Source organism: Spermophilus citellus (genome assembly GCF_964194105.1).
Source record: "Spermophilus citellus genome assembly, chromosome: X".
NCBI lineage: Eukaryota > Metazoa > Chordata > Mammalia > Rodentia > Sciuridae > Spermophilus > Spermophilus citellus.
Window position 1 is genome coordinate 25,047,375 of NC_138190.1, and position 23,134 is coordinate 25,070,508.

The window sequence follows — 23,134 nt, forward strand, 5'->3', positions numbered from 1 at the left end:
AAAGTCAACATAAAAATATAAACATTTATAACATCAAAAAATATCACATATCTAGGAATAAAACTCTCCAAAGTTGTGAACAACTTCCTGGAGAAAATTGTAAACATTATTGAGAAAAATTAAGAAGGACCTAAACAAATGGAGCAGTGTATCATGTTTAACAAGTATTGAAAACAGCCAGGCATGGTGGCACATGCCTATAATCCCAGCAGCTCACAAAGCTGAGGCAGAAGGATAACGAGATCAAAGCCAGCCTCAGCAAAAGTGAGGCGCTGAGCAACTCAGTGAGATCCTGTCTCTAAATAAAATACAAAATAGGGCTGGGGACGTGACTCAGTGGTTGAGTGCTCCTGAGTTCAATCCCCAGTATCTCCCCACACATACACACACAAAAAAATAAGTAGAAAACAATATTATAAAAATGTTAATTCTCCCTAAATTGGTCTATGGATTCCATGCAATTCCAATCAAAACCACGGACTGTGGGGTGCAGGGGCAGGGATACTAGAAGATACTAAAATTCATATAAACGTTCAAATGGTCAAGAGTAGCCAAAATGTTGTCAAAAAGGACAACGTCGAAGAACTTGTTATACTGACTATTAAGACTTATTATAGGGGCTGGGGTTGTGGCTCAGAGGTAGAGCGCTCACCTAGCACGTGTAAGGCACTGAGTTCGATCCTCAGCAACACATAAAATAAAATAAAGATAAAAAGACTTATAAAGCTTTTATAAGTAAGAAAATGTTGTATGAAAACAAGGACAGACAGACCACTGGAACAAAAGAGCACAGAAATAAAATCAAATACATATAGATATTTGATTACTCACAATAGTATGGAAAAGACGGTGCACTGGGACAATTAGCTGTCCTTATGGGGGGGAAAACCCCAGTATTGTCCCCTAACAGGATACATAAAAATCAGTTTCAGGTGCAAAAGCCCAAACCCTAAAACTTTTGGAAGGTGAGAGAATATATCCCTCACCCTGGGACAGGAAAAGATACTTTAAACTGAACCTGATACTTGATTTAAACATAAAGGAAATGATTAATTACATTGAAAATGAGAACTTCAGATTATGAAGACACATTAAAAATGAAAAAGCATGCCACACAGTGGGAGAATATATTTGCCACCAGCAAAGGCTCATTTCTAGCTTATAATAAAGAACTCCTGTAAATCAACAAAAAAGGCAAGGAAGAACATGGCACATTTTCTTAAGAAATTATACCCACAATAGTTATTAAGGCATAAACCTCTGTCTGGAAGACTTACCTACAAATACTGACACACTCCGTGAGATTTACTGAGTAAAAACTTTTAACTATATATTCACATTTTTAAAAATTTTTCAAATGCTCTTATTTCAGTAGACAAGTTCTCCTGTCCCTTCTCCAATCTGAACACTAAGAGGTATAATTATCATTGAAAAGTCTTGTTTAAGAAATCTTTATCTACTCTAAGGTCACAAAGACACTTTCTTAAAAACAGCATCCAAACAACATATACAGTGGATATATTCACAGTGGAATAGTACACAGCAAAAAGAATGAAAACAACTACAAGTAATACATATCTCACATTCACAACTCTGCACAAAAGAAGTTAGACACAAAAGAGTACAAGTAGCAACTTGATCTTGTAGGTTTTTGTTAAACAGGCCAGTTTTTAAATCTTATAAATTAACTAATAAATGTAAAGTATAAAAGTAGGCAAAACTAATCTAAAAGTGGTCAAGAAAATGGCTGGGGTGGGAAGGGTGGTAAGCAGGATTTCTAAGTTGCTGATGATGTTTACTTTCTTGATCTAGGTGCTGATACAAAAATGTGCTTAGTTGGTGAAAATCCTCTGAGTTGTTCACTACTGATAATGTGTACTTTCTTCATATTAAAGTTCAGTAAAAAATTTCCTTGTTTTTTTTAAGTATGAAGGAGTACATTTCTTTTCAAATTTATTCAGGGAACAGAACAGCAAAAAAGGTTTCAAAGTCCATTGCTTCAAGTTATAGCACAAAAACCAAATGACAAACATTTTAAAAGCAATATGCTAATTATCAGAAAGCATTTATAGAGGTGTCAAACCAACTAGTAACTCTAATATTTGTAGTATTGTTGATATGAAACTACTTGAATAGGAAAAATTGACTTACAGCTAGATTTAGTGAAGAGTATTGAGTAAAGATCTAAGTATGAATAAAGATCTAAGACAAGCAACCTGATCTTGTAGGTTTTTCTTAAATAGGCCAGTTTTTAAATCTTATAAATTAACTATAAGATTTAAATTTAAATTTAGATTGACACATCCAGCCAAACCCCCTCATTTTACAAATAAAGAAACCAAGATCCTTTGAAGTTGGATGCTTTGTCCCAGGTCATAAAAAGCTCTGAATAAGAATAAACAATTGAAGTTATTTAATTAAGTTCACCCCCTCCCAATTTTCTAAGTTCTGGGGGATTTCCACCCACCAAGAAAATTTATTTACTGGCAGTGTCACTCAATACAAGCCATATTCAACCGAAATATTTTCATCCAAACAACTCAAAATGAATTTCTTTGCCACCCATGACTAATAGCCAAAAGTTATTTCTGTGGCAAAAAAAGATAAGACTTTCTAAAAGTGAAGTTCATGATGTGCAGCCTAACAGATAACTTTCTGTTACACAAGTGACGACTCTGACATCAAATTTAAGGCATGAGTGATAATTTAGAATAACAAGGGCACCTACTGCATATGGTAGTCCAGAAAAAGACCCTAAAAAATCAATCATGGGGGCTGGGATTGTGGTTCAGTGGTAGAGCACTTGCCTAGCATGTGTGGGCACTGGGTTCGATTCTCAGCACCACATATAAATAAAGAAAATAAAGATCCATTGACACCTAAAAAATGTTAAAGAAAAAAGACTTAAAAAAATCAATTATGACCACAAACTGAAATCAAGAATTTTCTAAAAGCTCACATAAACACACAAATGTGCTAAGCCACTGACATTACCTCAATACCAATTTCTTAAATCAATCACAATTATGAGTCCTAAAAAATTAAAAGTCTCCAATTCATCTCAATTCACTTGCATATATAAAAATAAGAAGTATGCTTAACATTTTAAAAATAATGTGTCATTTTGAAACTAAATACATCAAAAGTGAACAGTACATAAAATAACTCATTTAGTGTTGTGAAAACATAGTTTAAAGTTATAAAAATGCTTCAGCCTCAACCCAAACCCTATAGGGTTCTTTCCACTATCATAGCACTCCTTTTATTTCAAACCATAAAGTTCAGTACCAATATTAATGACTGTCCTTGTCATCCCTAAAGGAAACACCTGGCCTTTGAGGATCTGAGGAAAACTGAAAAGTAAATCAGAAAATCATTCTATAGTCACAGAAATTTATTCACCAAAGAACTGGAGATTTCAGCCAGGCATGTTGTCTCACACCTATAATCTCAGCTACTGGGGAGGCTGAATCAGGAAGATTGCAAGTTTATTGCCAGAGTAGATGGCAGATTTGGACCTTGTCTGCAAATTTACTGTAAGTCAAAAATTATTCCAAAGTAATAAAATGTATTTAAAAAGAAGTGAATAAGCCAGGCATGGTAGCACATGCGCATAATCTTAGCTACTTGGGAGGCTGAGGCAGAAAGATCACAAGCATGAGGTCAGCCTGGACAACTTAGCAAGACCTTGTCAGAAACTAAACACACACACACACACACACACGTGCGCGCATGTACACACACACACAGAGGGGGACACTAATGTAGCTCACTGGTAGAGTGCTTGTCTAACATACATAAGGTCCCAAGTTAATCTACAGTAAGCAAAAAGGAAAAAGAAAAGAAAAGAAAGAAATGACTTAGCAAAAAACTACCTTAGGTTGAGAAATTTATACCTAATTCAGACCCAATCAAATGTCCATAGTCATTATGTATCTTCAATTTACCTAAGGCCTAAATGGGGGCTACAGTGAATTCACAGAAAGAACTACAAATGCTATCTATTTCTCCACCATTATAAAACCCCCCAAAAGCATTAAAAAAAAAACACCATTTTACCAATAATGAAAAGGAAAAGTCTGATATCATTCCTCCATGGAAAATGAAGAAAAAAATTTCTATTCAAGAACAGATGTAGGAGCTTTGTAATGTTGTGAACAACCAATATTTAAAAAAAAAAAAAAAAAGAACAGATGTAGGCAGTGGACAGCCAAGTAGAGAAGGGTATTCTAGAGGTTCTAAAAACCATAAAGCTTAATAAAAACACATTTCTTATGTACTCATCTACTGGTCAGGGGCTGCTTCACTTGCTTCACATATATTAACACATTTAATCCTCCCAAGAACCCTACTGGGAGGACCCTACTTTTTAATCTCCATTTTACAAATGAGAAGTTCTGTAAGTAATGGAACAGAGACTTGAAAGCAAGCATTCTGGACAGACAGTCCACGCTCTTAACCACTGTATGCAGTTTAGCCTTTTAAGAAGCCTATCCAGGAAAAAGCCCCTGCCTTCTAAAAACCAGCCCCCATTATTCACCCTATTCTCAGCCTTCCCTAGATAAAACTCTCTTCCCAAGTTGGGGGGGACCTTAGTAGGACCATGGAGGAAGACGACCCAACTGCCCCATCTACAAGACTGTGTTCGTAATCTTTTAGTATAGGATGAGATACTGTTATACATAGAAGTTAATTTTTATAGTACTATCTATATTCAAATTCAGATATGTTGGGTTGGCCTGAGAATTTGAACACCATATGTGACATTTTTTTTTCCTGTGGGAAAATGGTGCTGATTTCAAAATAAAATGAAAAAAGAAAGTCTTTATAGACCGTTTAGAAATTGAAGCTCCTCTACACAGCCTTATAGATGCCAAGATCATTAAATTTTAATAAAGGCACTGACTGCAGTTACTCAATCCAGTTTTGCTCATACATCAAAGAAGCATAGCTCTTTATACTTAACATGATGGGAATGAAGCTACGGAAAAAAAAATAGCTTACTATTCTATGGATTTCTTGCACTACGGCCAATTGTGGATGTATGTAGCAGTTAATATATCGGTCTTCCTGGTCCCCTCAATAAACTGCTTTAAAAAATTACTATTGAGTAAACATACATTTTTCACAGCTACCTGCTGCCCAAGAATAGAAGGGTATCATCTCAGAAGGTAGCTAAAGTAGTAACAGTAGTCATGATGATGACAAAGTAATAACAACAAGAATTAACTCCTTTTGAGCAGATATCATTGCTAGGCATGTTTTAAATACAATGCATCCTTTGGCTCATTTAATCCTTACAAGAGGTAGACACCACATTATCCCCATTTCAAAAAATGAGGAAACAGGTCAGAGATTAAGCAATTTGCCCAAGAACACAGAGCTAGCTAGTGTCAGAAGATCGCAATATTTGAACATTTACTCCCTAGAGATCATGTTTTTTAACCACCATACTCTGTATAATTATAAGAATTTTGTAAACTCTTAAAATGAATAGAGGGTCTTACTCAAATTCATTTTTTCAAACCAAAGAGTGGTTTGGAGAACAAAAACTAAAAAAGATCCATCTTGCCTTTTATTAGGAATATTTCCTTCAACCAACCTAAGATTAAACACATTTATGGAGAACAAATGTAAAATGCATTTGGCTTTGCTTTTATCACTTTGAAATCTTTCACTTAATTGTTTGAACACCACAAATAATGGTAACATTATGTAACTCCAACAGACTAATAAAACTTTATTTTAAAATCTTCAGGTAAAACAAACATACTGTCCATATTTACCACTAAGTAAACTAGGGTAAAATAGCTGCATGAGGTCCAATACCTTTGAAAAGTTTCAAAACATCAGCAAGAAAGGAACAAGATATTCCTTTCATGACAAACTAAAACTCTGTACTGTCAACAATACTGTAAGATCTTCTTTAACAACAAACTGAAATGGACTGAATTTAAGTTTTATTTCAAAACATGTACCTAAATTCAGAAATTCTTTTTTGACAATCTAATAAGCCTATCAGATTATTTCCCAGAAGAGCCAGTACATTAGAAAAACAAACCTAATTTTGAATAGCTAAAGGTATGATACCTACCACCTCACTAGGTAATTCACAAAATGCTGACAATCTCCAGTGACTTCTGGGACTCAAGTTGATTTTTTGTATTTATTTCTTTATTAGAGCATTATAATTATACATAGTAGTTGGGTTCATTTTGATATATGGAATTTTATTTACTCCATTTCAGTCTCAATTCCCCCACTTTCACTCTTCTCATCCCTTTCTCTATTCCTCCTCTACTGATCTTCCTTTCATTCATTTATTTTTGATTGGTGACAAGCTGATTTTTTAAATCATCTATTTGAACCTCAGATCTCAGCTTTCTGGAAACAATGGTCAATGTGCTAGGTTTCCAAGCCACCCCACAAAAGCCTGACCAAGGTTACAGAAGAATAACAAAATACTTAACCTGTGCGAGCAATGTTTCTATGGGAAAACCCATTTAACATTCCAACTTCAGATAAAAAGCAACTACCCTTGCCCCATTCAGTCCTGAAAGTAGAAAAAGGAAATCTTCCCAACCCAAACTGGGAATCTGAGCTTCTCTAGGACCACAGCCTCAGCCTCCCTGATAAAGGGAGAGCAGGAAGTAAGGCATGAATGAGGACAAAAAGCAGAGCTAGAGTAGAAGACTCAGAACTGGGAAGGCAAGACACTTAGAAGAGAAGTATCAAGGGTGGGATGACAGCTGAAAAGAGAGAGGAAAAAGTATGACAGTGGGGTGGCTGGTGAAGAGGATGAGGGAACAGTGCCTGCTCCTGCAACACAAGGGCTTTTTTACAAACTTTCCTCCTTAATGCTTAAGGAAAGGGAAGAAGAAAACCCGTAGTAGGTGTCTTGACACTACCTCTCTGGCCTGGGTTATTCTCATTCACTTCAGAGAACTAAGGGGAAGGACCCTGGTAGTGGAAGGAAGGGAGGGAGGGAGGGAGAGAGAGAGGGAGGGAGGGAGGGGGAGAGAGAGAAAAAAAAGAAAGAGAAAAAGAAAGGAAAGAAGGGAGGGATGGAGAGAGTCAGAAAGGCAGGCAGGAAGACAGGAAGGAAAATAAAATGAGAAATTTTAGGTAGGGAGGAAAGTGGGAAGTTGGAGAATTGGAAAAATAAAATAATAGACCTGCCAATGAATTATACTGTAATAAATGTTCTTAAATATTCAGGATTCAGTTTGACAGTTACAAATATTTCATCAGGTCCACTTCACTATTAGACAAATATCTGTGTCCCTGGTAATAATTTGAAGTTTTATTATGCAGAAAGTATTAAAATAAACTTATAAATACATGAGGCAATTTTCTGGTGTCTTTCTTTATATAGTGACAATATAAATCATTTCAGGAAGGTTTTCTTACTTGGTAAGCTCTCAGTTACATTATCACTTGTCAATTTTTTCACCCTCATAGCCCAAATAACATGAGTCACTACCTTCACAAGTAAAGAAGTACTTTTTTTTTTTTTTTGGTACTGGAGATTGAACCTGGGGTGCTCTACCACTGAGCTACATGCCCTACTTTTTATTTTGAGGTAGGGTCTTACTTCATTGGCCAGTGGCCTTGAACTTGCAATTCTCCTGCCTCAGCCTCCCCAGTTGCTGGGATTACAGGCATGTGCCATCACACTGAACTACATTTAACTTCATTCTTGGAAGTACAACTATAATTAAAAACTTGCTCATTCAGACTAAGAGACTGCCTGTCAAGACTCCAAGGTATTATTTAAAAATCCATTCCAACACTCTGTGTAACACACATGTATGCTTCTATGTACTGAAAAACACAAGACTTCTTTTTCCATTTCTAGAAGACATGATTATCTCATTAAAGGTAACCAAACAATTTACTTCTTAAAAGATGAAGTAGCAAATCCCAAATTGCGTAACTTTTCTAGAAATTCCAGCCAGAGATAATCACACAGGTAAAACTGACCAAATGACCTTTTAGAGATGAGGGCCACTTAATACCTTTATTTTCCTACAGTTGTTGTTCCAGTTGAACTCTACCCAGATACCCAGATGTAGGGCCTCTCTCTTGCAGAGATAAGGGCCAGGACGACAGGGCTCAACAGCACATCAGAGATGCAACAGCAGAGACCAGTGGGAGACAAAAATGACACCCCCCACAATGTTTCTGCTCTTTCACCAACGTCTCAGATACTGCTGGGAACCTCTAAAGTTTTTCATTGCCATCCCCATAAGAGATTATGCTGTTTCCCATAATAGCTGCCGTATTTTCTACAAACCATGACCTGAGTCCAAAACCTTTGTACTAAATTAAAGGGAAGAAAAACAGGGTCAGCTACCAAGTACTCTAATTGCTAGAGATGGTAAGGGTGTATGCATATACCTCCAATGTGCCAGAAAACAAATCCAAAACCCTATGAATAGTTAACTATTTTAATAATGTAAAGGATCAGAACAAATAAAATATCTTTTGTGTGGGTACTGGGGATTGAACACAGGGGTGATCTGCCACTGAGCTATATCTCCAACACTTTTTTATTTTTTGAGATAGGGTCTTGCTAAGTTGGCCTGGCTGGTCTCAAACTTGCAATCCTCTTACCTCGGCCTCCCGAGTAGGAGGAAAAGTTTCTGAAAACATCTGAATTCCAGATAGGTCACTATGAGTTATTAGGAATCTTTTACAGATCAACAAAATTCTGAAATTTTGCCCAAATATTACCTCTGGGTAGAAAACGAACACATTTGAAAAGGGGAAGAAAAAAAAGAACCTTAAGATTATATTGAGTCAAGGACACTGAAAGCTTTCAAGATTACCAACAGAACTGAAAGGTTTCTTTGTAATAAAAATTCCCATTTTCATAAAATTTGTATTAGTCAGCACATAAACTTATGCAGAATATGATGGAGCATATGTTCTAGAATTAGTTCTAGTTCTGCAATTTACCAGCTATATGATCTCCTTAACTACCCACGTAAGTTACAGAATACTGGAGGTTATTGTCTATATCTGTGCAACATGTATAAGATTATCTTTACATAGGGTAGCTTCAAGGATTAATGCAAATGCACATTACACACCAAGCCCAGTGCCTGAACATACTCTGTGTTAGCTCTAGCACAAACTATAGAATGGTCTATAATTAAGGAGAAGAATGTATCAAACAAACATAAGGAAGAAAATTCAGGGTGAGTGAACACAGGTAATGTTCTGTTAGCTGTCAAGATGAAAATCATATTTAATATTTACCTTTACTGAAGTTTAATTTTCCCTTGACTGAGCCAAGTATGCTAATGGGGTAGGGGGATCTAAAGTTGTAAAAAAATTCTATCACACGTGGGCTTAAAATTATGAGTATATGTTTGCATTCTTCCAGTGTTCATAAAAAGACAAAGTGACAAAATGTACCATGGTTGGTGATGCCTTTTAATAATTTAACACTGCAAAATTAAACTCTCATCTCAAAAGCCCTTTCTTCATCAAAAAAATGGTATTTTTCTTACACATGTTCTTGTTTACTATTGCAAATCAGTACAAAAGCAAAGAGTTTACTTTCTGTAAACTCTCCTATCTTTCCAAAATAAAAGTGGGTATAGGGAGCTCAGTTGTCAAACTGTTCTTTTATCCCACTCATTCCTATCCTTTTACAAACCATAAGTAAATATATAATACACCAAAATTACTGTCTGATAGACAAACGTCAATAAAGAATACACCAAATTGAAAAGCCTTGTCTCGACCAAAGGTAGCTAATTTTGTTAAAGAATTTAACGTTTCGTAAAGACAGAAAATGCTTTATATTTTAACACATCAACAATACCAACTTTTGATTTTCATGCAGTTTATTCCTCACCTTGTCCCCATCTCATCCGCACCCCCCCCATCCTGCTTTTATGCACTTTATGAGCAGGCACATGGTACTAAACTAAAGAAGTCCAACTGGGAATAATTCTAGTCTGTTGCTGAACCTCAGAGTACTGCTTATGTGATCTTTAAATGAACGCAGACAATGTTTTCTCTTTACTCGACACTTGCTAACAATTATTACTATTACTACTAACCATGTCTCAACACACTCAACAGACCTAACCTTACGTGCTGCTAGTCCTCATCACCAAATACCTTGCCAGGGTGTCAAACCGGTGCAGAGGTAGGAACCCGCGAAGGAGGACATCATCCCCTCACTCCGGGGACGAACGCCAATCAAGCCCCCCCCCCCACCGGCCACTCCCTCTCCCCTCCGCCTCTCGCCTCTCGGGGTGTCCCGGGCGGGCACGGACGCGCCAGGCCCTGCACAGACCTCCGGCAGCCCTGCAGTTCCCAGTGGCAGCCTCAGCTCCAGGCCAAGCCGAGCTCGCAGGATACCCGCAGTCGCGCACACGCCCACCGGCCTAGGCGCGAGATCACCAGGACGACCCCGAGGCACCATCGACGCCCTGGCACGGGCAGGTGCCGGGCCTCCTCGCGGACACTCACCCAGCGACCGCAGCTCCTCGTTCGCAGCCGCTGCCTCGCCCTCACGCCCGTCGTCTGCTCCCGCGGGGGGGTCCGGGCCGGAGCCGTTTCCCCGCCCGACCCCCCTCGGGTGCGCGCCGCGCGAAGCCTGGATCCGGTGTGAGCCGCCGCCGCCGCCGCCCCCTTCCCTCCCTCCTCCCTCAGTGCGTCCCTCCCACCGAGGCCCGCCTAGTATTTCCTGGATCCGGTCTCCGCGATAGCTTGGCAGGCGAGCCGCTGGCTTCAGGGCTTCCGTCGGGAGCCGTCGCTCGCCAGGCACAAAGATGGCGCCGCCGGGGACTGCCGTAGGCAATCTCGCGAGGCTTACCCCACAGGAACCGTAGGGCGGGGGACCACAGGAAAGGTGATAAATTAGCCAGAGCAAACGCTCCCCCATATCGGAAATGGGCAGCACCAGTTACAAGAGGGAAGTTAGTGCGCCTGCGCAGGAGCGTGGGATAGCGCATGCCCAGAATGACCGTAGGGCGGGACCCAGTTCTTCGGGTTTTAGAGGCGGGCGGCGGAGGGACTGGGAGTGAAACCTGGTGAAGGGCTTGGCAGCACCAGGTGACACAGTGAGAGGCATCTCTTAGGGCTTGGTCATCCTTCAGAAGCTCAAATGGCCAACACATTTCTGCGTCCCCGGGAATACTCCAGCCCTTTGCTCTTCCCTATTCTCGTTGTGAGAATATTCTTTGAAATCTCAGGAGCCTCTTCATCTTGTTCTTGGTTCACGTTATTTAACAAGAGCTTCCAGTGAACTTAAAGCTGGGTTCACAGCTGGCAGCAACGGGCCTCCTGTTTCTCACATCATCTAACTTTCTCTTTCATTTTGGTGCTACATAACTCCTTTTCCTGCTTTATTTTTGCTCGCTCATTCATTTATTCAAGCATGTGTTCAGAATTTTCTATGTTAGGAACTGAAGAAATTAATATACTCTGAACTTGGAGAGCTGTTGGCTTGGAATGAAGATGAAAGACAACAGTGATGACAGTTTACCACAGTAAATTCTCATAGAAATGAATACAGAAGAGGAGTGACAGATATAGAGGGAGGACGTCATGACAATACCTCAATGCAAAAGTTTTTGAGGGGCATCTCACAGGCACAGGATTTTAGTTCAATGAATTGGTCAAAGTAATGTCAAGAAACAAACCACCCTAATTATTTTAACATAATTAATATAAAGATTTGATTATTCAGCAACTGAAAATACCACAGAATTCAATGTATCACGTGATGGCAACTGCAGGAAGCAGCCATGATGTCTAAAGTGAGAGGGACAAAAGGAAGATGTTGGGAATTTTACAATTTAGATGTTTAGAGAAGGGCTTTGTGGAAGAAAAACTCAGACCACTGAGGAGAAAGCAGCATCCACTTGTAATGATGTCTCAAACAGGAGTTGAAAGTGGGGAAACTGCAAACCAGATCCAACTTCACTACGTGTACCCCTCCCTCTAAGAGCTTCAAATCTCTCTTCAGCCTGGGGATGAGAATCAGACACATGGGCTAGAGCTGAACTTGGTCTGCATCTTGAAGCAGAGAAGCTCCATCATCAAGAGAGTCACTCCCTGGGGAAGCTGAATGTGGTCAGAAAGGGGGCCATTCACTCCTGTCACACCCCACATAGTGAAGACCATTGTGCTAAAATATTTGTTGAAAACTTTTAAGATCAGAGTCATGCCAATCAGGGCAGCCCCAGCCAACTTACCAATCCATGAATGAGAAATAAACACTTGTTATTGGATAGCACTGGGACTTTTGCTTATTACATAGTAAATGTGTACTAATATAGAAGCTCTGTTCCACACAGTAAGCTGAGGTTAGTCTCCTTCTGTCTTCTTGATTCACCATCCCTAGAGTATTGTCCTAGTCTACATGGTCCAGAATGGCTCAGTACCTTATCACATTCCAGTCATCAGGAAGAATGTACCCATTTCCTTCAAGGGCATGACCCAGAAGTTAACATCACATGTTCGCAATCCCTTCACCCAAACTTAATCACATTATTGCATTCACCCACAGGAGAGGCTTTGGAAATGTGGTCTCATTCTAAGCTACCTCATACCTAGCCAAAAAAAAAAAAATCCCATGACCTTGGAAAAAAGATCATGGGGGTGGGGACAAGCAGCAACCCCATAATTAGAACTTGATTTAAAGTTGTATCTTGTCTTCTCTTCCAGTTGGAACCCACTAGTGAGAAGTTTGAAATCAAGGAAGCATGGGGAACCTTTCCCTTTCTCTTCTTTAGTCTTCTACTTCAGCTCCCCTATCTTGATAACCATAGCTTCTTCTCCAGGGGTGAAGAGGGTAGAAATTGAGCTGGCCAAAGTATTGCTTTACTGATATGTCAAAAGACAGCTTTGTTCTCTGTGGACATGGCAGATGTTTAAAATTAGCTCTTTCTCTCTTGATTTTTTTTTTTTGGTTTCTACTCATGCTCCCATTGGGAAGATTCATCAGCATGTCCCAGGAGAGAAGTCCTCTGTCTGGCCTCTCTCTCCTTAGCACCTGGTCTCTTTTACTTTTCAATGTGTCAATACATCCTCTCTTGGTTGTCAGTAGCTTGTATGTGACTGGCATCCAAATGCTTACTCATAAGCATGATTGTTCAGGAATCTCTTCACTGCACAGTTATTAGACATGACTGAATCTTTTCTAACTTATTCTCAGACCCAAAATCTTGTAGAATACCCATAGCATCTTACCCCCAGGTTTCCCTCACCCAATGACAGAGCCTCAGGCAGGAAGCAAGCACAGGGCTTAAGCTTTTTTCTCCTTCTGTAACACTCATTGGATCCCTGGGAAACCTATGTGGTCTTGCCATGGTGAACAGACATGTCACTGCTGCTTCAGCAAGCTTCCTTCCTTCAGAATTCCAAGAGGTATGCAGCAGTGTCTATGTTGACACAGGCCTCCAAACTCCAAAGATACATGACAATTTTTTCCTAAAATTCTCCAATTCTACTTACAGATCACTACAGTTCAGTAATCAAGCAACTAGAGAGAAATACATCTTGAAGACACCTCTGAGCCCCCCCTTGCTTGGCTTCCCCTTCCCCACTGGGAAAGAAAGTCTCCAACACTCTCTCAGAGGTAACTAATAAACATCTCCCTTGTAGTCTTTTCTTACTTAGGCTAGAGGACGTGTTTAAGTGATAAGTCATAGAACTGGTTTTGCCACTTCTTGGTAAGTCCTGTGGAAGACAGCCTGGAAGATTTCTGTATAATGTGACAGAATTTAGTGTGTATTCTCTTTATCTATGTCAGACACATCTTATGTACCATTTCAGATATTTTTGATATTGCCTGTTGTATCAATAATCTATTGTCATGTAACGAACCATTTCAAAACATGATAGTCTAAAATAATAATCACTTTATTTGTTCATTATGCAATGAAGCAGCAATTTGGGGTGGGTTCAGCTTGGCAATTCTCCTGGTCTTACCTGGGGTCTTTCATGGTGACCACAATGGAGGCTATTCATGGGACCAACAATATCTATTGTCACCCTCAACTCCCCAAGTTATGGTCTAAAAGCTAAAAAGTTACCTGCTGCTTTGGCTGCCTGCTTCTGAGTGATGAGGGATACAATGAGAGCAGTGGTTCTCATAGTCATGTGCAACTCCATTGTAGTAAAATGGGTTCCCTGGCTTTAGGCAATACTGTTTGGGATACCATCTCAATAGATAACCACTTTATAAACTTTTGAATGGTGGTGGTGGTGGGGGAAGTGTAGATAGGGAAGGGAAACTTCCTGAATGTTTGAAGCAGTTCTGGAAAGAATGAATTACTGCCTCACAGTCACACATCCCCTGTGGAAGGGACCAAAGTAATCAATCTAGAGTGGCTGGCTGGTCTCCTTGAGAAATGGTTTCATACTGTGGGCTCAGTGTTGGTCTGTGCTGCTGGTATTAGCTAATTGAGCATTGGTGAGAAGGAGCCCTTGCTGGGCCTGAAAGGTGCCTTCAGGTTCCATTGAGAAGATCCCTTGGTCCCTTGCTCTCCCTTCTTTTGGTGAGCCTAAAAAGAACCTTGTCAGTGATGGACTACTCAGGCTGCTTGAAGCCAGGCATTCTGAATTTTGGGCGCCATCTGTTTATAGGCCTTGTATGGGACTTTGGATTTAATGGGATATTACAGTTCTCCTGTGAGGGAAATAATTCCCATGGGAAGTTAAACTTGGGTGCAACCTATCTCTCTGGGAGAAGGGCAAAGCCCCAGTTCCAGTTAGCTTTTTGCCTGAAACCCTGGATGAGTTCTAAGGAGCACATTCAGACAGATTTGCTCTTTGTGCTAAAATCCTATTTAAATTGTATTAATTTTCTACTTTGTAAATGTCTTGATTGATGTTTATCCTGTGATTTGGTGATTTTCAATAGAAAATAAGTTCCTTATAATGTAATTTTTTCCACAAATTCTACAAACTACTCTGCTTCCACCTAACCTTCACTTAGTACTTACCCTTGTATTAGTCAGGTTTTCATCACAATGGCCCAAATACCTGACATAAACAACTTAAAGGAGGAAGGTTTTATTTTGGCTCATGTTTCAGAGGTTTCAGTCCATGGTCGACTGGCTCCAAGTCACAAACATCATGGTAGAAGGGTGTGGCAAAGGAAAGCTGCTTAGCAACCAGGAAACAGAGGAAAGATGGACTAGTGACAAGAAATATCCATCCATGGAGACCCCCCAGTGGCCTACCTCTTCCAACTATGCACCACTGCCTACATTTTCCACTACCTCCCAGTCATCTATTCAGTGATCAATGGAATAATCTACTGATGAGGTCAGAGCCCTCATGATATAATCACTTTCCCCAAACCCCACCTATGAACATTGCTGCATTGGAGACCACGCTTGTAATACATGAGACTTTGGGAAACATTCCAGATCCCAACATTTATACCCCTGTAATGGCCAGTACCCTATTGGAAGTCCAGAGGCTGCTTGAGCTGGCTAGAAGAATTAAGAGCAACCTATTATAATTTTTCCTGCATAACTAAAGGAACAAATTAATTGAGCCTTCTTATACCAGGCACTAAAAGAGGATATAAAATTATTAATTTGGTGCAAATGATTAAAAAAAGAGGCATCAATTTCCTATCACCTCTACCCTTTTACCCCTGGACCCATGCAGGACACATTCATTGTTTTATCTCATCATTCTCTGGCTTGTGAGTTATGTACAGATAATGGATTAATATTCTGTTTGGAATATGAATCATCTATACTCATCAGGGCTCTTTTGAAACAAGCTGGAAGATTAGAGTTGGGTCTTAGGTCATCACCTAAACTGGGCAGATAGAAGACACTAAGCAATTCCAGCTAAGGAGCACGACCAACCATTTCACATCCCTCCTTTCCCTTCTAGGACTTGTTCTCCTAACCACCTATGTTCCCATCTAGTGGATGAAGGTCAGTTCCCTACTGGCTCATCCCTACTAAGGCTGTCATCTCAGGATGACCTATCTCTGAGAAGTAAGAGCTTAATTAAATTGGTTCAACTTCTTTTTCTTGTTTGAAGTCAAAGTTTAATTAATAGGAACAAAACATTTGGTGGGGGGCAATTCTCTTCACAAATATAAAGTGGTTTCTAATTGTTTTTTCTAAGAACACATTTCAAGTAGAAAACAAGTTCAGTATCTCCTAAATTTATCATGACTCTCAATTAGTTTTTCCTTAATGCTCAATAAGCTCAACAGTGCTCTAGAAGACTCCTATACATAGATGGACAGTTGCCCAACTCCCTCAACTCCCAAGTTGAGGGAATCACAAATATATTTCTCAAGAAAACAGTTTCCTCTAATGGGCCAGCAAGGTAGACTTGCTACATATGCAGTGGGTAAGTAATGATGGTAGGGGAAGACAGGACAGGAAAACTGAGTTTTTGGCTAGACAAGAAGAAGCAATAAATGGGTGGGTGAATTAGAAAGAACACATATGGAATGACCTCACTATCAATGGTAGAGAACATGTGCAGTGGATACTGTGGTGCTCAACCAAGATCCCTGCTTCAGAAAATATGCTTATCCATAACTATTGGTTTCTGACACTTTACATCTATGTCCCTAATTAAGAACGGCTTTTGTCTATGAGAGAAAACATTCAATCCTTGACTTTCTGAGGCAGGCATATTTCATTTAGTATAATGTTCTCCAGTTCCATCTATTTACCACCGTGGAATAAAATTGACAAAATTATGTTGTGTACACATATGAATATACCACCTTTATGCATATCTATAAAGCATCAATTTTTAAAAGAGCAATAAATAAATAAATAAATAAATAAAAGGAAGATCAGCAGAGTAGAGGAAGGGGAATAGGGGGAGAGAGGAGGGAAAATAAAGAGGAAAACCTGGCAACTGAAATGGAGCAAATTATATACTATGCATGTATGATTATGTCAAAATGAGCCTCATTATTATTAATAATAATCACTTTAAGAAGTGATTAGGCCATGAGACTTCTCTTCCCATGAATAGATTAATGTCTTTATTGAAAGAGTGTGTTCATTATAAAAACACTAGTTTCCCTCCTTTCCCTTCCTCTCTTTATCTTCTCTTTTCCCCCTCTTTCCCTTTCACCTTCTGCCACTGGATGAGTAAACAAGAAGCCCTTTCTACCCGCTGGCCCCTCAATCTTAGACTTCTTATGATTTAGAGCTCTAATAAATTTCTTTATAAATTATCTAGTCTCAGGTAATTTTTTTGTGGGGGGCACCAGGGATTGAACTCAGGGGCACTCAGCCACTGAGTTGCATCCCCAGCCCTATTTTATATTTTTTATTTAGAGACAGGATCTTGCTGAGTTGCTTAGTGCCTAGCTTTTGCTGAGGCTGGCTTTGAACTTGTGATTCTCCTGCTTCAGCCTCCTGAGCCACTGGGATTACAGGCATGCACCACCACACCTGGCTCAGGTAATTTATTTATTAACGGAATACCCAGTCTCAGATATTCTATTATAGTAGCACAAAAACGAACCAATATAGTGGAAGTGTGTATAGTGGACTAAGTATTTTACTATCAAGTATCTACTAACACTTCTTCTAGCAATTGTTCCAGATTCCTTTTGGTGAGGGTTGGAGGAGACTACACTTCTCTTAAGTATATGTGCATCTGGTAAAGTAAACTACAACTCCAGTTCCAATGGTGATCATATGACTCAGTCCTGGCTAATCAGAGACACATTCCTCAGGCCACAGCAACTGGCTCAGGAGTGAACACATGACTTTGGGAGAGACAAAGAGATGCAATGAGACTTTTGGCTAGACATCCAGGGAATCACTCTCACTTTTTTCCGTGAAGATATAAGATCTGGAGTTGGGACAACCAGTCAGGACTACAGTGGGAACTCTCTCTAAAGAACAGTACCAATCCAAAGGAAGTGAACTCAAAGACTAGAGAGAGAGAAAGAGGAAGTAGGTTTGGGGAACATCATTTGAACCAAGCCTTATCCCTACACTATACAGTTGTATAAACTCATGTATTTTCCTTTTGCATAGCCTGGGATAAATTTTCTATCACTTGCAAACCAAAGAATCTAAACTGATACGCTATGAATGAATGTATGTACAACAATAATGCGCCAATAAAAAATGTGAAAAAAGATAAAATTTTTTAAAGTACATTTTTAAAGTAAAAAAATGAGTTTGAGTATTGAAGACCTTACTTGAGTACAGGGAAGGTAAAGTGACAAAAAACATTTACATTCTGTATTAATAAAATGCATCCATTTTGTGCCTAATGCTTAGTTTTCAACATATAATAAGTACTCAAAATATAGGTGATCAATAAGCCTATGTTAAATAAATTATAATTCTTTAAAAGCAAACAACCCTGGAGAACCTAAGGTAACACAGTGAATTTGAACAGAGGCAAGATTTAAAACTCTCTCCTCAAAACTCAACTAAATCAGGCTGGGGATGTGGCTCAAATGGTAGTGCACTCACCTGGCATGCGCACGGTGCTGGGTTCGATTCTCAGCACCACATACAAATAAAATAAAGATGTTGTGTCTGCAAAAAACTAAAAAATAAATAAATAAATATTAAAGAAATTCTCTCTCTCTCTCTCTTAAAAAAATCAACTAAATCACTTAGGTGGTCTTACTGGCTACAAAACATTATAGTTATCCCGGCATGGTGGCACCTGCCTGTAATCCCAGCGGCTCTGGAGCCTAGATAGGAGGATTGCAATTTCAAAGCCAGCCTTAGCAGAATTGAGCTGGGGTTATGGCTCAGTGGTTGAATGCCCCTGATTTCAATCCCCAGTACCAAAAACAAAAAACAACAAAAAAATATATATTATAGCTGGGAGTGTTCTTTGTTCTTCGGAAGACTATAGCTAACCTCCTTAATACACATTTTAAAATAGCTTGTTTTCACTGCTCTCTTTTCCAAATGGTCTTGAGGTCTTTCTGAAGCACAGTTTTTTTTTTCATGGTAAACATATAGTAATACTACAGAAAGACATTTGACAGATGAAAATTGAATTTAAGAGGATTGCCCAAGGTAATAGGTAACTGTTCCAGCCAAGAAGGGAACTTGGCCCTTCCTGTCTCCAATGCAATGTGCTCTCTGCCAGGAACATCAGAAACAGCAAGTATAATTTACTCATAGCCTTAGGGATTCATTCATTGTTCAACATACATTTATAAAGCTAGATTCTAAGGATACAGAGATGAATAGAACAAAGTCCCTGACTTCAGGTATTTCCAGTCTATTGGAGAAAAATGTCACATAAACAAATAAGTATAATGGAATATAGCAAATGAAGCTGTAGCTCTTGGCTTTGGTGTTCTAGAATCTGAGTCCAAAGGAAGTGTTTGGGAGAGTGGGAGCTGGGAAAAGTAATGGGAAGGAGAGAGTTGTCTGGGGTGGTATCCCAAAGGAAGTCACGTGTAAACTCATAATAAAAATGAGTAAATATAGATCCAGCTGAAATGAAATAACAAATATTTGAAATTAAGGTTTATTATTATTTCAATTTAACCAAGGAGAAAACTCATAGCAGAATTTTTTAATGTCCCCTTTTATTACTTAAAAAAATAATTTATTTATTCTCAAATCTTATGCTTCCAATCAGAAAGTGGTAATATCACAAGAACTGTTTCTATACTTCTCATTCTACAATCTTTTTTTTTGAACTGGGGAATAAATTCAAGGGTACTACTAAGCTATATCCCCAGCTCTTTTTGGTGTTTTGTTTTTTAATATTTTTTAAGATGTTGATGGACCTTTATTGTGTTCATTTATTTATATGCAGCGCTGAGAATCGAACCTAGTGCCTCATATATGCTAGACAAGTGCTCTACCACTGAGCCACAACCCTAGCTGCTCCCCCTGTTTTTGAGACAGGGTCTAAGTTGCTGAGGCTGGCCTGAAATCTGAAAACCCTCCTGCCTCAGCATCCCAAGTCACTGGAATTACAGGTGTGTACCACTGTGCCTGGATCTGCCTCATTATTTTGAACTCAGGGATATGAGAGGGAATAATTGGCAAACCATGTGCATGACAGTTATCTTTTTTATATAGATGGTACTTGATCTTATGATGATTTGATTTGTAATTTTTTGATTTCATGAGAAATTTCAATTTTATGGTGCAAAAATAATATGTATTCAGTAGAAACCATGCTTTAATTTTTGAAATTTGATTTTGCTCCCCAGGTTAGCAATGTGTGGTAGGATACTCTCTAGCAATTCTAGGCAGTGACAATGAGCACAACTCCTAGTCAGTTACAAATCACAAGGATCACTAGTGGAAACAATAGATACTCTGCAGAATATTGTGTTGTAAGCTATGATGGTCTGTAGGTTAGGTATAGTAAATGCATTTTTGACTTATAATATTTTTAAACTTAGAATGGATTTTTTGGGATGTAACCCCAACATGATGAAGTAGCTGATAAACTACATGCATAGTTCTTTTGAACTAGGATGGGTAAAACACTAGTATCACAATAGATTAGGAATTAGAAACCTAAGCCTACTCCTAATTCCATGTCTAGCTCCATAAACTTGGCCAAAAGATTCTCAGCTAGATTTCCTGTGAAATGAGTCTATATCTAGACACTCCTCCCTTAGATGACTTCAGTGAGTCTCACAGGATAAAATACTCCAAGGTATTATTTAAAATTAACTCCAACACTGTGAAGTTCTATGGCACATAACTATGTGATACTTGGGATGTTTTGTTTTATTTTTATCCAGCACAATTTTAATTTAATTTTCATTCTTTTCAGAGCATTTCACAAAACACTACCATTGTCTTTTCTTTCTTTCTTTCTGTTTCTTTTTTTTTTGTTGTTGTTGAATCCAGGGGCATCAAACTGCTGAACCACATCCCTAGCCATTTTTATTTTTTTATTTGGAGACAGGGTCTCACTAAGTTGCTGAGGCTGGCCTTGAACTTATGATACTTCTGCCTCAGCCTCCTGAACCACTAGGATTACAGGCATATGCTCCCATGCCTGGCTAACTACCATTTTCTAAATATATCAAGATTTCAATCAAAAACAAAAATGAAGGCCCATGGATTGAGATGCTGGGGAGCATAAATGTTTTGAGACTGTGACACATCTTCTCACCTCCATTTAATATAATCATTGGAATGTTAGAAGAAAAAAGCCACCAATATAGTTTACAAAGAATCTCCTTTCCTTGTTCCACCCGGTATATTTCTCAATAAATAAATACAATTTTAAAAAACTGTTTCAAACCCATAATATAGTTCATAAGTAATTTCCAAAGATAGTTGAGGAAAAATAGTTGAGCAAGTTTAACTTACCCTATTAAGTTAGAAAATTATAAATGATGCATATTTAATTTATAGTCAAAAGTATGTTAATAATTATTTAAAATATTATACTAAATTATCTGTAATTCCATCATTGCAACATAATTACTTTCCTTTTTTACTTTTTCAATCATTCAGAAAAATATGTAAGGCACATCCTCAGTGATGCTAGGCTTTATGCCGGAAGCTAGGGTCATAGGAAGGAAGTTGTATGCACAATACTCTCTGATATATCATTGACCAGAATTTAGTCCCATGACCACATCTAATTACAAGGGAGAATGGGAAATGAAGTTTAATTTTAGGTAACCATATTTGCAGCTCAAAATTCTATTACTACAGAAGTGGCAAACAGATACTGGGAGAGAACTTGGCCTTTCTGCTATTCTGACCACACAAGCAGCTATACATGCTCTTCTTCCCACACATAGTGATGTCATCTCCTATATAAGGTATAGGTATGTCTCCTTGTGATCCTAAAAATTATTAAAAAGTAAGAAAAGTTATGTGCCCCATCCACAACATAATGGTGGAGGAGTAATGCAACAAGAATAGAAACACTGATACTGAAAAGGGAGAAATAGAACCACTTAGTAGTCATCAGTTTATAGTAATTACTAAGACCTACAGACTTGGAAATGCAAAAGTACTTTGCCCTAGCATTGGATTACATTACTTGGTTAGCTCATCTGACAGCCCTTAGTTCTTCTTCTTCTTCTTCTTCTTCTTCTTCTTCTTCTTTTTTTTTTTTTGGTACTGGGGATTGAACCCAGTAGTGCTTAGCCACTGAGTCACATCCCCAGGCATTTTAAATTTTTATTTGAGACAGGGTCTGCTGAAGCTGGTTTTGAACTTGCAATTCTCCTGCCCTCAGCCTCCCGAGCCGCTGGGATTACAGGTGCACATCACCACATCTGGCTAGTTGTTTTCTTAAAGGAACTCTATTGTCCTATATGGCCCTTGTCTTTGCCTTCAAGAAAGTTCATTTCCATTTATTATTATGACCACATCTGCAATGAGCCTTTCTTGGAAATTGCTCAGCTTTTAAGGCCTGTTTTCTGCTAAACAATTTGGGGCTCTGGACACTAGTTAGGGACTCTTTAATCATCATAGGCATTTGGGGTTTTTTGTTTGTTTTGTTTTGGGTACTGGGGATTGAACCCAGGGAGCTACATCCCCATTCGCTCTTTTGAGGCAGGGTCTTCCTAAATTACTGAGGCTGGCCTCAAGCTTGTGATTTTCCTGCCTCAGCCTCTCCAGTTGCTGGGATTACAGGTGTGTGCCATGGTGCCCAGCCATCATAAGCATTTTTTTAAAAATATTTTTTTAGTTGTTGATGGACCTTTATTTTATTTGCTTATTTATATGTGTTGCTGGGAATTGAACCCCGTGCCTTACATGTACGAGGCAAGTGCTCTACTGCCAAGCTACAACTCCAGCTCCCCATCATAGGCATTTGTAGCCAAGCTTTGAGTTTATTTGCTTTTCAGATTCCCTCTAACACATAATAGGTGTTTTAGTCAGCTTTTTTGCATCTGTGACCAAAATACCTGACAAGAACAATTTTAGATGAGGAAAAGTTTATCTGGGGCTCACAGTTTCAGAGGTCATGGTGCATAGACTGCCTGTTCCATTGCTCTGGGCCTGAGGTGTGACAATACATAATGGTGGAAGGGAATGGCAGAGGAAAGCATCTCAGGACGTTGTACCAGGAAGCAGGGAGAAAGAGCTCCACTCTCCAGGGACAAAATATATACCCCAAAAGCATTCCTCCAGTGACCCACCTCCTCCAGCCACACTCTATCTGCCTACAGTTAACACAG

General features: G+C 38.9%; 1 protein-coding gene across 4 annotated transcripts in view; it reads right to left on the reverse strand.

Annotated features, from left to right (window-relative positions):
* Positions 1-10,899, reverse strand: part of TAB3 (TGF-beta activated kinase 1 (MAP3K7) binding protein 3) — a 57,501-nt gene extending 46,602 nt beyond the window's left edge. For 2 of the 4 annotated variants that reach the window (XM_081277788.1, XM_081277787.1), the window contains exon 1: positions 10,492-10,631. The gene's annotated coding sequence lies outside the window, so the exon portion shown is untranslated. Of the gene's footprint in view, positions 1-10,491 lie in introns of all 4 variants that reach the window. The other 2 variants (XM_081277786.1, XM_081277785.1) reach the window with 2 other exon arrangements.
* Positions 10,900-23,134: the final 12,235 nt, after the last annotated feature.